The sequence below is a fragment of the Myiozetetes cayanensis genome, unplaced genomic scaffold, assembly GCF_022539395.1.
Source record: "Myiozetetes cayanensis isolate MyiCay16 unplaced genomic scaffold, myiCay2020 scf2-11, whole genome shotgun sequence".
Lineage (NCBI taxonomy): Eukaryota > Metazoa > Chordata > Aves > Passeriformes > Tyrannidae > Myiozetetes > Myiozetetes cayanensis.
Window position 1 is genome coordinate 80,694,739 of NW_026087411.1, and position 13,126 is coordinate 80,707,864.

A 13,126-nucleotide genomic window follows, 5' to 3' on the forward strand; every position below is an offset into this window, starting at 1 on the left:
ATATGAATTCACCGTTTGAGTGATAAAACTCATCTTGAGATGAGTGAACTCATTTTTCAAACTTCTCTTTCAAGATTTGGATTGCTTAGTATTTGCCTAATAATTCTCTATGCATAGTGCTGTGCCTACATGATTTTCTCTGTCTCCGTGATTTCATATGTGAGATGTCACCAGCCCTAAAGAAGATCTCATACTTGGCAACAACTGCCTGTGCTCCCACCAAAGCCACAACAGGACTAAGCTTTCAATGTTTTAATTTTAAATGTTATGGTATGGACCTATACCAAGTCAACTCTTTCACTTGCTTCTTTTTTTCCTATACAGAAAGTAGTTAAATATATTATTAGACTGTGATCCGTAAAATAGTTCTCATTACACGTCAAATAAAGTTTGCTCATATTTTCCTTGTTTGTTAAAATATTTGGAGTTCTAGCCTTGCATTCAATGTGTATACCTAAAATAGCTCACATTCCAAGATCCTTAGCAGAATATGTTTTCTGCATCTGCATCCCAAAGCTGAGGCTGAACTGTGGAACTGGAAATACTTTCCAGCTCTTCAGTCTTGCCTTGTGCCCCTCAGCATTCTGACTCCATGTTGTGACTTTACCTCGACATGCAAACCCTCTGTTTTCTCTGACTTGGTTGCTGCGCAAAAGAAACTTGGCCAAGCAGGAGGTATTAATTTCCATGCCTGAAACACATATTCCTTCATGTATTACTATACTCTTCCCCATCATCCCCAGTTAGCTACCACTCCCTTGTTGATGATATTCCTGTGAAAGTTGCTAGTTTGGCTCTACCCTGTAGCATGTTTCCTCCATTGCTGAATATTCCGTTTAAGATAAAATTGATGCACCTTTCTAATAGATTCACCTCCCTAAAAGAAGGTTTAGAGCATTAAGAAATTGCTCTGTGGTCTATGTTTTGGGAATCTCTAACATAATGCATTCCCTAACTCACCCTTTCTTTAAAATGAACCACTGTTCTTCATACTGAAGGAAATCATCAGTCAAGCAGAAGATTATCTCAGTAATGCTTTAAGGTCTGGTTGACATGTTCTTTTTACTTAAATGTCTTTAAAGTTCTGTAATTTTGGGCAATTTTGAGCAATTTGTGTGTGCTTGACCTTCTGAAAGATCACTTTGTTCTCAGCTAAATCTCTCATGGTCAGCAATGGTGTAATTTATTTCATGTTTGAAGTGGGGCACTTAAAAATTGTAATTCAGACTTGGTGTGGTTTACTTATGAACTGTCTTGGCTGTAGTGTGACATCTATTTTGATTATGATACTTATTTTCTAAGGTGATGGGAAAAGTGATGTAGTTAAGTCGAAATCAAGTCCATTTGCTTAATAATTTCATATGTTCCTAAATTTGAATTTGTGTTTAACGTACTGCTGGCAGACTCAGCACTTGCAGCTGATTCTGGCACAGCAGGTCTGACTGTTGAAGATGCAGGTCATGATTCCCTTGCCAGTCACTGTGGTGATCTAGGTAATTGTATACTTTGGTTAAATAACAGTTATTTTTTCCTTATGAAAGTTTCTATTATGTTTTTCCTCTTTTCACTTTTCTTAGCCTTCTGCTGGCTGTTTCACTGAGGGAGTATTTGCTTTGCTAATCTTAGATGCGTGTTTGGTCTGTTAAATTTTAGGTTAGTCATATTTATAGTTAGTTATTGCCATGGTGCTCCAAAAGAAGCTTTCTTAATTAGCATTGCCTAATCAATTCCTGGAATGGAAGAAGTTCTGCAGAAATCTGTTGTTGTATTTTCAGTACATCTCCAAGACATACATAACCATGAACATTCTAAAGCACAAGGCTGTCATATATTTTTAATAAGTCTAAGTTAAAGACACAGTGATGACAGATATTTTCAAGTTGGAAAACTATGTGAAATACCTATTTTAGATCTTTTTCACCTCCATAATTCTCCAGAGAGGCCAAATACTATTAGAAGTGAGAGCCAGATTTTAGCAGCACTGCCTGGGAGCTACAAGGAGTAGGCAGCTGTACAGGGCGGTGCACTTTGTGCAGGCTTTTCATTATCTTCCAGGGAATTTTCCTAGACATGCACATCATCTTGATTGATTGTTAGGTTTTGAAAACCTAGATTTTTATAAGCTGATGCAGCATAATTTACAGTGTTTCATGTTGAAACATCACCTTTATACAGTAAATGCCATAATGTTTAATAAAGAAAATGCTTTATAAAAAGGTATAGTTTCATCAATTGTAATACTTTCCTCTTCTCAGCCTCCACTGCTATTCACCTGCAGAAAGATCTTCTTATGAAACAAAATTGTTTATAGAAGAGTCAGGATTTAAATAAAACAAAGCAAAAAGCAAACCAACAAACTCACAACCTAAACTATCCATTACTAAAAGATTTTGGAACAGTATCCAGTGCACTATCACGGCAGAATGGAACTAGTACATTGTGATTTTTCCCAGATGTGGGAAGGCAGAAGCATATGGAAAGTATCTGGATTTCTCTTGACATGAATCCAGTGAACAGCTTTTATTTATTTACTTATGTATACATTTATCTGTTTATTTATTTATTACCAGTGCCAGCAGCTGCCCTCTCTGAGGGGCATGTACTGTAATTCCTCTGGACATTACCAGGTGTTTCTTGCCCTTGTGTCAGTGTAGTAATTTAGGGGAAAAGGAATATTCTAAATGGAAAGAATGTTTTGCTACATAAGGTAAAAATGGACAGTTATCTTCATCAGTGAAGAACATAAACTGGAATTCAGAAATGTTTATTAAGTTCCTATACAAAGAAGTGAATTTTTCCAAATGACAAGTTGTTCTTAAATATCTGTGTTTACAGAGGAAACTCTGAGAGGAGGGATTTCTAAACAGCGCTTTGGTAGCTGGGATTGATCTACCAAGGCCTCCTGTGTAACCAGAGAAAATAAATTTATGTTCTTATTCCAGTTCCTCTTTCTTCCCTACTTGACTGTGATGATGCAAAGAGAAATATATCAATGACCAAGAAGTATTCATGTACGGTAGTGAAGGGGTTAGGGAAATGCTTGAGGGGAAAATATGTAGAATGGAGATGGAACAAGAAATTATAGAAGAGGAAAATAATAGCTTTTCAATAAGAGGGACTTGAATTGTCTAATGCAAGAAATAGATTTAAAGGGGATGGAAATTTTTTTTCCATTTTTCAAATGATATTTCATTTTCACAAATCTGGTAAAAATAACTCCACCCTCAACCCCTCCAAAAAAAGTCAGAGTAGGGAAGAACAGCATCGTACCAGCTTGCTTTCTGCTGCAGGTCGTCTCCAGTGGAAGTCATTGTACGTTGGGCGGGGACAATACTGACTTGCACCTCTGGCCTGTGAAAAGATAGGAAACTTAGAAAATGGAAAGAATCTGACAGAATTCCTGTAGTTTGTTTCCTTGCCTACCTACCACAGCCCCAAGGAGCTGGGTGGAATTATTATTCTGTTGTGAGCTAAACCCCGTGGATTTGTGTTGTGTAAAAGAAACCCTGTATCACTGAAATCATCTTTCTGTGTGTGTGTGATGGTAAGTTTTCAGTTTCACTTCAAGATGCAAATAATAGTGGTGGACCCTTGAAAAGTAATACCACGTGTTGTCTACATTCTCTTCTGTAATCATATTTTGATTAAATCCTTCCCTGCTCTTTTTATATGCTGTGCTTCTCTCAAGTTTGTGAGTTATAAACCAAGCTGCTGACAATTGTAATTCACTATGTTCCATCCTAAATTACCATGATGTAGTCATTATTCCTCATTTGCCTGATTACATTATTCACAGATGGTACCAGTGTTTCATTTCACTCCGTGTGTTACTTTAAAACAGTGTTTTATGGTAAATATGGCTTAGCTAGCTTGGAGAACAACTGTAAAAGCAATGTATCCACAAAATACAAATACAAAAATCTTTTAATAGATGCTTTAGTTTGGTAGATTACATTAGAATATAGTTCAATTTGTGAATAAATAAATTCAAACAGCCCTTACTTTTGGTGAGAGAATGTACTAGCAGGAAGTCAACTTAAAAGGTGCATATAGCTGTGCATCATTAAGGGAGCAGTTGGACCACACGGTAGTTCTGACAGTATGTTCAAGCACAGATCATGAGTACAAGAACATTGGTGCCTCTATCCTCTTTTGCTCTGTAGTGGTGCAAGACCAAGACCTATGTCATGCCTGCAAGTTCCCGTACTGATCAAGTGAAAGTGGCCGTCAGAATGCGTGCGGGAAGAAATGCTACTGCAACAACTCCCTCCTATGGCAGACTTTGTGAAGATCTTTCTGTTTATAGATTTTGTTGCTCAGTGGGACTTCAGCCCTTTGAGGCAATTTTTCAAGTCTATGACTACCTGCCCCTTCCATCATTCAGTGGACATTAACTTCCTAGTGAAGATCCCTGTGGACAGCAGGATAGGAGAAAGGTGGGTCCTTAGGCAGAAGCCCCTAGACTGTCTTGACTACAACTACAATTGCTCTTTGAACCTACCACCTCAGTTCCTTCCTGTTTTACATCTGAGATTGATTTCCAGTAATTGATGGGCTTGCATTCTTCCTGAAACTGCTTAGACCCAGGTTTCATTGCCCACCTAGACTCCCAGGTGGACTTTGCTTTTATACTTATGGGGTAAAATGATTCAGAAGGATCCTTATGGTTTTTGACTCTTAAAAAAGGCCCTTGAACTAAAAAAAAACCCACACTGTGGCTTTAAAACAGGGACTGTTGCTTTGGATAATGGAGGGTGCTGCAGAAGAGAAAAATTCAGTTTCGTAATCAGGGTTCATTTTTTTTATCCTAGTTCAAGTAACTGTGATGTCCTGCCTGAGGAAAATTTTGGGATTAACCACGATGACTTGTCACTATTATCACTTGCAACATTTGAATTGTTAACAGATGATGCCACCTCCAGGAAGCTTGTTAAGGAACCCTGAACCCTTTCCCAGGCTGTGGTGCTTAGTGCGGTACCATGCTTGGAATCATCCTCACCTGCCTGTTCAGGGGGAAAAGAAAAGTAGTCTAGGTGTAGTGTGTTTTTTGAGATGAGATGTTTGTGTGCACATTTGGCACTCCTTCAGTTGCCAAAAGCAGGGGACTCTGCTATGTCTTCTGGATAAAAGACATCTACTTCTGTGTATTCTGTTAGGTAAGGGGGATAGGGTTTTCTTTTAGTTTGCTTGGGGATTTTTTTACTATTATTTAGTGCCTTTTATCCCTCTTCTTACCTTTCCTCTTGGTTCATTTGGTGGTTAAATCGTATCTGCTGGAAATGTTATGAATGTATGCTTTACAAACTTTTTGGACACACTGAGTGGTATAAGGAGGAGTGAGTCTGTCAGTGAAGCAAAACTGTAGCAGGATAGACTGACCCTAATCAGATCAAGTTTATTTGTAGAGAGAGACCTATTATTGTTTGGAATGCGAGACCTTAGAGAAATTCTGAGCAAAGATCAGCAGAGGAAGAAATAAAGCCTCATTTATCCCTTAAAGAAAACAAAAAGTAATGAAATCCTCAAACACAGTACTGAGGGGGAAAGCTATTGTTTTGTTTTTGCCAGACAAGATAGAGAGAGTGGAGGAATATTTTAGTATTTTTAATATGCTTCTTGTACCAAAATTAATTCTGGAGCTCAAATGTATGTATTCATCTTCTCATAATGCTCAGCTATGTCCCAGACTTGCTGCAGCCATTCAAGACCCAACAAGTGAGGAACATGCTGTTCTTAGGCTTTTCTTCTCCAAACTATTTTAAGAAGGGGTTTTTCAAGTGGAAAAGGCCTGGGTAATCTCAGTTACTTTCCTTCATCTTTTATAGCTCCAGCAAATGGTGGGCAGGATTCCCAACAGAAGTTAGCTGGTGCAACTGTATTGTAAATGGAATGAATGTTGATTTATTTGAATAATTTGTGTGAGTGTAATATTTTAACAAGGTTTATATTGTTGTTACGGAAGTACAGTAGTTTTCCAGGCTGTTAGAAGCAGAAGTTTCTTTTTTTTTTTTTTTCTTCTTTTTCCTTTGGAAACTCTATTAAGTAAAATATCAAATTTTTGGCTGTAGTTTACATCAGAATGGAGTAACTTATCTGTGCCTCTTATCCCAGCTCTGTCTCTCTCCTGCTAGAAGTCAAGAATTATTTCTACCTATATTTCAGATCTCAGGAAAACTTTCACTCACTGTCAGTCTGGCTAATGGAATTTGGGTACCTCAGTGCTTCATCCCTCTCTGGTCCTTTATACCAGCAACACTGCTGTGCTTTGTTCAGAGTATCCCAACTGAACTGCTGCTGCTGAGATTCCTGATCCATGGCAGTGGATCAGTCCATGCCCACTGGTGCCTCTGCTGTCCAATTACCTGCGTTTGTCTGATTACAAATGCCTGATAAGCCATTTGTAAATATCACTGACATAACCTACTCATCATATAGTTGTTTACTGACTTGTTTTTCCACTGGCTGATTTAACAAGAAACCAGCATGGCTCACTGTTTTGTATGTCAAGTACTTGCAAATTTCTGTATAACTACTTTCATACTGGTTTTGGTTGTAGTTGTACCCTTTTAAAATAAAATCTAGCATGAGAGGTACGTTGCCATGGATCTTCAGTGGATATCCTAGAACTGAAATAAATTACTTTAAATCTTTTCATACCCAAGTAAAAAGGTTTTTTTTTTCCTTGTAAGTGTTGTCATTACTGTATTAAAAGTTTATAGTGACATTAGACAAACAGCTATAGTCCTAGATTAGAGAAACCACAGTATTCCCAGAATTTTATTATCCATACTCATTGAGATTGTTGCGAGACAAAGCACTTGCTAGACTCAATGAGATTTTGTGCAGTCATCCCAGGAAATTGCTATGGAAACTTCAGTGGCTTCCCTGGCCATCCTAGAATCTGTGGTAGTAATCCATATGTCCAGCTATGTAGCCTACTGAAGTGTGGACATACTGCACTTCTGAAAAGCAGGGATACTTTTGGTGCTTATCTGTGGAATTAAATGCTGACTTGTAAAATGCAAGTATTCAACAGTGTCCTGAGATTATAGCCATGTTACTCTTTCAGCTGTGCAAACCTTGTGATATGAACTTTCAGCCAGGGTTTTGGGACTGGGGTTGGACAACATGCCAGAACTGAATGCCGGAGTTGTGTACATTGTCAGTTGAATGCTTGGAACTGCCTCTGTCCTGCTAACCCTGCAGTGTCTCTATACCAGTTTCATGCCAATAAGGCATACTGAGAACTTGCTTAATTGAAGGGAGCTAAAAGCTGACATTTTTAACTGCAAGATGATACAATTGATTAATTTTACTGATCCTTTATCTTATTTTTTTTAATCTAGAGGTAAGGAGACAGGATTTGGTATCCTCAGGATTTTCGACACTTTTTGGAAATTCCAGATACACATCTTTTTTTTGCATTGGCAATCACTAGTGTTTATACACTCCTGTAAAAAATATTAGCCTGAAAATGGCTGAAAAATGCAATACGACACTTTAAACCCACTACCATATGTAAGTGCAGTTAAATGACACTTCACTGACACTCACATTGGTGCCAGTGCTAACAACGCCTGAATAAATCATGTTATCTCATTAGCTAATGTAGTTTTTTAACTGCAAAATATAAAAGTTCTTTGCAATTCTATAAGTGAATTTATTTGAGTAACTAGAATTTTGGGGTTCCAAAGAATGCTGATTGTGTCCCCAGAAGCAGTTAATAGTGGTCTGGTAGGTCATCTTTATATAACTGGGGGAGGAAAAAGGAACACATTTTGAAAAATAGACTGGGGTTTCAGTGATTCAAATATCCTTTTTTTCCTAGTCCCTTACACTTCCAGATCTTCTTAGTAATTTTGTGGGAATAATTTCTACTGCTCTCTGTGCATCGGCTCCTGCAGAAGAAGTCTTTACTGTTTTGTCTCTGGCACACTGCTACTTTGATACTTCTTCTAAAAATGCTTAGTGCAAAACCAGAAAGCTGTCTGTTTCAAACATTATACTTCAGAAACAGCGAGAGAAGTATCACTTAATCTGTGAAGTGTATGTCAGAATTTGGTGGATTTTGTCATCAAAGTTAATCACTTGCTGGTCTGTGGCAAGCCTAAATGGCTACTGGAAAGAGATCACTGGCAGGGATGGCTGAAAATGAACTACGCAGATTTTAATAAAAATGGAGTTAAATACTGCTAGAAAAAGTTAAACCTTCTTTCTAGAATCATAGAACCATGGAAGACACTGTTTCTGCAAATAGCTAAATAATACTATGAAATTAATTTGATTATAATTTCTTTGTGATTAATTTCTATTACTATAAGTAAATTCCTTTTTTTTTTTTTCCTCCTCTTTCCCTACTTTAAAAGACCTTGATGGAATAGATATTTGGAATCATTGCTCTTTCTCAGGATGGAGCTCTGATCTAGAAAACACGCCCAGGAGTTATTTTTCCTTTAACAGAACATATGAATGGGAACAAGCTTATTTGAGTCTAACAGTTAGATAAACTGTTATGACAGTTACTGATATCAGAAGAGTCTTCAAATCTGAAAGCACATAGAGGAAAAAATGCAGGAAAAAACCTGCTCTTTTAATAAGCCATTACTTGTCACAAAAAATTAAACTTATATTGTGTTTATTTCAGGCTCTGTACAAGCTTTGAAAATGTTTAATCAGCTTATTTTTTGCCTACTTGTCATCTGAGTTTGTGGTTCCATACTTAGAAACAGAAAACACTTGTGCAAGTTTGTGAAATACTGCAGTTCTCACAGTAATATCGTATCTCACATGGTTTAACCAACTGTGAGAATCTCCAAAATTATCAATAATATTTAAGTCCACTTGCTTACGTATACTCTGGTTCTGCACCATTAAAATGAATGTATTTTTATCATTTTTTTTTTTTAACCTTTTTCAGTAACTTCAGAATAGAAAGCCTGCCTTATTAGAGGTTTTGCATTTGTCAGCCCTGGCGTCATCTGAAAACCTATGGAGTCCATTTCTCTGGCCAGACATAATGGTCCAGACATTTAGAGATCTTTTTACAATATCAAGTTTTTATTAGAAGTCTTTGATTAGTCTTTTCTTCTGAAGAATTGATTATGATCTGAGCACATGTTTGACTTCTGGAATACTACATTTCTTCAGCTGTGGGACAACAGTGATTCTACTGTTTTATAGTGGGAAAAAATGCTAGTTAAATCATTCATCCTTCACATTTATACCAACTGATTTAAGAATGCCATAACAGTTACAAAGTGCTGTATTAAATTTGTTAATGATTCTAAATTTGAACTAAACCCATGATTTTTCAGCTTAAGCCAGACTACACAGTTAGGGTTTGTTTTCTTTGTCAGAAAAGTATAGAAGCTGTAGATTATATATGGAAAATATTTTTCAAGAATGATATTTTCAGGATAAGAGAACTGAGTGCAGCTGGTTTTGTATATTTTCCAAATCAGATTTCAAAATGGGAACCAGCTGCTCATCTGTTGCTCTTAGCTAAAATGCCAACATATGCTTGCTGATTGTCGCATGATGGCCATTTTTGAACTAATATACATGAGGAACACTGGGTATGATCTTGGTGTCAGATTCAGTTGCACATCCTCACTTAATTGCAGTACCATCTTCAAACTCTGCAGGCCCACATCCTAAAGACACTTAAGTGATTTGTTTGCAAAAAAATCCAGAATCAACGAGGAAATAGCAGTGTATTGCATACACTGTGCATTTTCAACTGGCTTTCTACCTGAATTAATCAGCCCCTTGCAGCTGTGCTGTTCAATTGCATTAACAGACATCTCCATCTGAGCAGGCAGCTCCTGAATGTTGTGTCTCTGGGCATAAGAACTGGCACTGCTGTGCTTTTGTCCCAGATGCCTTCTCTTCTGAGCTCCATAGAAAGGGCTGCTTCAAGACTGACCTTAGGTACAGGAAGGAAAACAGCACTGGAGGCAGGAAGAGGCAGGCTATGTGGCTTTGATCTTGTTATTGGTGATTTGTCAGAAGTGTGGGATTTATGAGTTTGTTTTTTTTTTAATAAGAACTACCTTTTTAGTGGGGGTGCCAACAATAAAATTAAATCTAGGTCATAATGTTAATAGAAGTCAAACACAAGGCTGCAGTGAACAGTGCATTCTTAAAGCCTTTGATTTAGACTTGAGGCCGAGTTCATTTGGTCTGGATGCATTTTTCATGTTTAATAAGTATTCACAGGGTTTTTGTAGGGCTAAATATGAGTCCGTATTACTTCATATTAGTTCTTTTTTCCCATGCTATTAAACACAAGGTTTAATAAATTATGAAAATTTAATTGTTTTGATCAATAATAAAATATACTGCAGCATATTTACTTGTTTTATTTTAAATTCTATATGTAATATTATGGAAACACTCTAATTGTTGTACATAAAGAATAGAAGCATGACAGCACATAAAAAAGAGGTTTGCTTAAAATAATTTTGAGTTTGCCCAGTTCTCCAGAAAACCCTGTTTTGGCTTTTTTGTAGACTTCCAAGAGACTTTTTTTTAATCACAGAAAAAGAATTTCCATACTTTGTCCTGAAGTTATGTTCAACAATATTCCTGTTACAGTTATTTAATAAAAAAATTCTAGTCTTTGATACGTACCAAAGAATGTTTTGGCTTGTAAGGGAACCTTAAAGACCATCTTGCTCCAACCCTCCTGCTATGGGCACTACACAGTAGACCAGGTTGCTTAGAGCCCCATTCAACCAGAGATGGGGCATTCACAACTTCTCTGGACAACCTGTTCCAACACACTACCACCCTTTTCAAATCCCCTTCTCAAGAGCTTGGCTTAATGATTTGCTTGCATGGAGGTCCCCAGATGCCGTATCTCCTAAATTTGTTTCAACAAAAGAGCTAGGTAAGAGGGTTGATTGGTATTCAAATATTTTTCAGAACGACTATCACCATTTTCAAGTTACATCTCTGATAAAACGTTTTGCCATCTCTTGTACTACAGTCAGCTTTTGGACACCCTCACTGAATTCAAGGTGCCTTGTGCAAATACTCAGCATTAGTGGAAAACCTCTTCTTCCACAGGACATGTGGTAGCCATCATCCTGCTCCTCTAGGCTTTGGTTGTCTTACAAAATATCAGAATAATGGACTTTGTAATTGCAGCAGGTATGGGGAAAACCTGAGAGCAGAAGACAAGGAATTGCCTATTTCCTGCAGCCCAAGTATCTGCATGGCATGCTTCGAATAAGGTGCTAAACCAGATTTTTTTACTCTGTGTTTGGGAGCAAGAGGTCAGGTGGTCAAGAACAAGGAGCTAATATGAATGTAAACAGTTGAGAAGGACAAGTGTTTTCTCAGTGGAGGCTTGCTGGCAGCAGGTTTAGCTTAAAGAGCAAAGGCAGTGTCAAAGAACCACTTAACAGAACACGGAACAAAGCAGATTTTTGACAAAGAACATGGTCTGTGCTCCAGAGAAATCCTCTAAACTAGTTTCAGCTTCAATAAGTACTACTGCAGTTTTTGAATGTTCTCATTTTTTTCACCTTGCCTTCTTTCTTAGAAATCCTAGTGTGATTGGAAAAAATCGGGAATTCACTTAAGTAACTTCTCTTTTTTTTTAGCGTTACCAGTCATGGAGTCTTTAAGTAAAAGTTCTGTTTCTTGTTGCAGTCATTGAAACAATTTTTTTGCATGTAGGTGTTTAATGGGATTTAAGGTATATGATTGAACTGTACTGATGTAAACCAAGCAAGGTGATTAATACGAGTTTTATCTGTTTTTTAAGAGACTTTTTAAAAATGCTCAGTTGTATAAAGTAAGACCTGAAAATGTGCGTTAACTAAACTGCTCAGGCTGTTCAGGTGCTTTCTATTGCATTTCTTCTTCTGGGTTACAGAAATGACCTTAGAACTTTAGGCTTTCTAAGAGAAATGAACAAGGCAAACTTTTACTTCTTCACAAATAAAAAAGTGTCTTTTAGAAGGGGCATCAAACCCTACTCTTGTGTCTAGTTTTAGAGGTCAAATGTGGATGTATAGCCCAAAGAAGCTGAGTCATCTGTTTGTATAAAAACAACAGTAAATATCTCCTTTGGATCAGAATGGCTGAAATGGAAAGCAATTCCATTTTTATTGTAATTGTTTTCAGAAACTACTTTTAGAAGTAGGGGCAGAAAACAAATGCTAGCATGCTACTCACCTATTAGTTAAAGGCAAGGCTGTGCTATTAACTAATTTTGAAGTTTTGAGCTGTGCTGATGGTACCAAAATAGATTTGGCTTATATTATTTTGAAATGTTATGCAGTTTATAGTAATCATAAACTTAACTACCATCCATGCTACAGACACTTCTCATTTATAGCACCTAAAGCACAGATTGTGCCTGTGGATGAAGATTTTGTTTAAATGTGACATTTACAGGAACCCGTGTTCCCTCATTTTTAACAAGGGTAAAGTTTGTTTCTCCTTATTTAGTTATTAGGTAATAAAAGTCCAGTGTTCTGCTGCTCTGAAGTGTCTGTTAATGCAGGCATGGCTGTTATATCCTCAGAAGGAGAATGCAAGAGGAGATGGTTCTCTACTGGGAAAAATCTGATATCTTCTTTTTATATGGTTTGCTTTTATGTGTGCTGTGTGAGACCATTAATGGGTTATACTTTGTGTGCTTTAAAGTGGTAGCTGAGGTTCCTGACCGTAAGAACCATTAGGAGTGAGTGAACTACACCACCACTAAATTACTGCAACTTCTATCACAGAAATGCTGTGAAATAAGAACAGTGAAGGCATCAAAAAAACAAATAAACAAACAAACAAAAAGGAAAAAAACCCAACAAAAATACAAACAAAAATCAACCAAAATAACTAATAAACGAAAACCTAATTTGCCAGATTTTGTGGATTCAAACATTCCTGATAAAGCAGCTGATGGCAGAATGACACATTTTTTCTCTTAATACGGTATAGACATCAGTTAAGTTTCCAAGGTCGTGGCATAATTATTTGTAGTCTGCTTATTTTTTTTTTCCATCTTTGGTGGGGCGTTGGTAGAAGCTTTTAAAGACAATAACCTTGTCTGGTGTGATGTGGCTTGGATGCTTTTTGCTTAGCACAACCGCTCCCTACCTCACTGGTAAATGAG

General features: G+C 37.1%; 1 protein-coding gene across 1 annotated transcript in view; it reads left to right on the forward strand.

Moving 5' to 3' along the window:
• ME1 (malic enzyme 1) overlaps nucleotides 1–13,126 on the forward strand; it is a 160,772-nt gene that overhangs the window by 86,373 nt on the left and 61,273 nt on the right. The window lies entirely within an intron of this gene.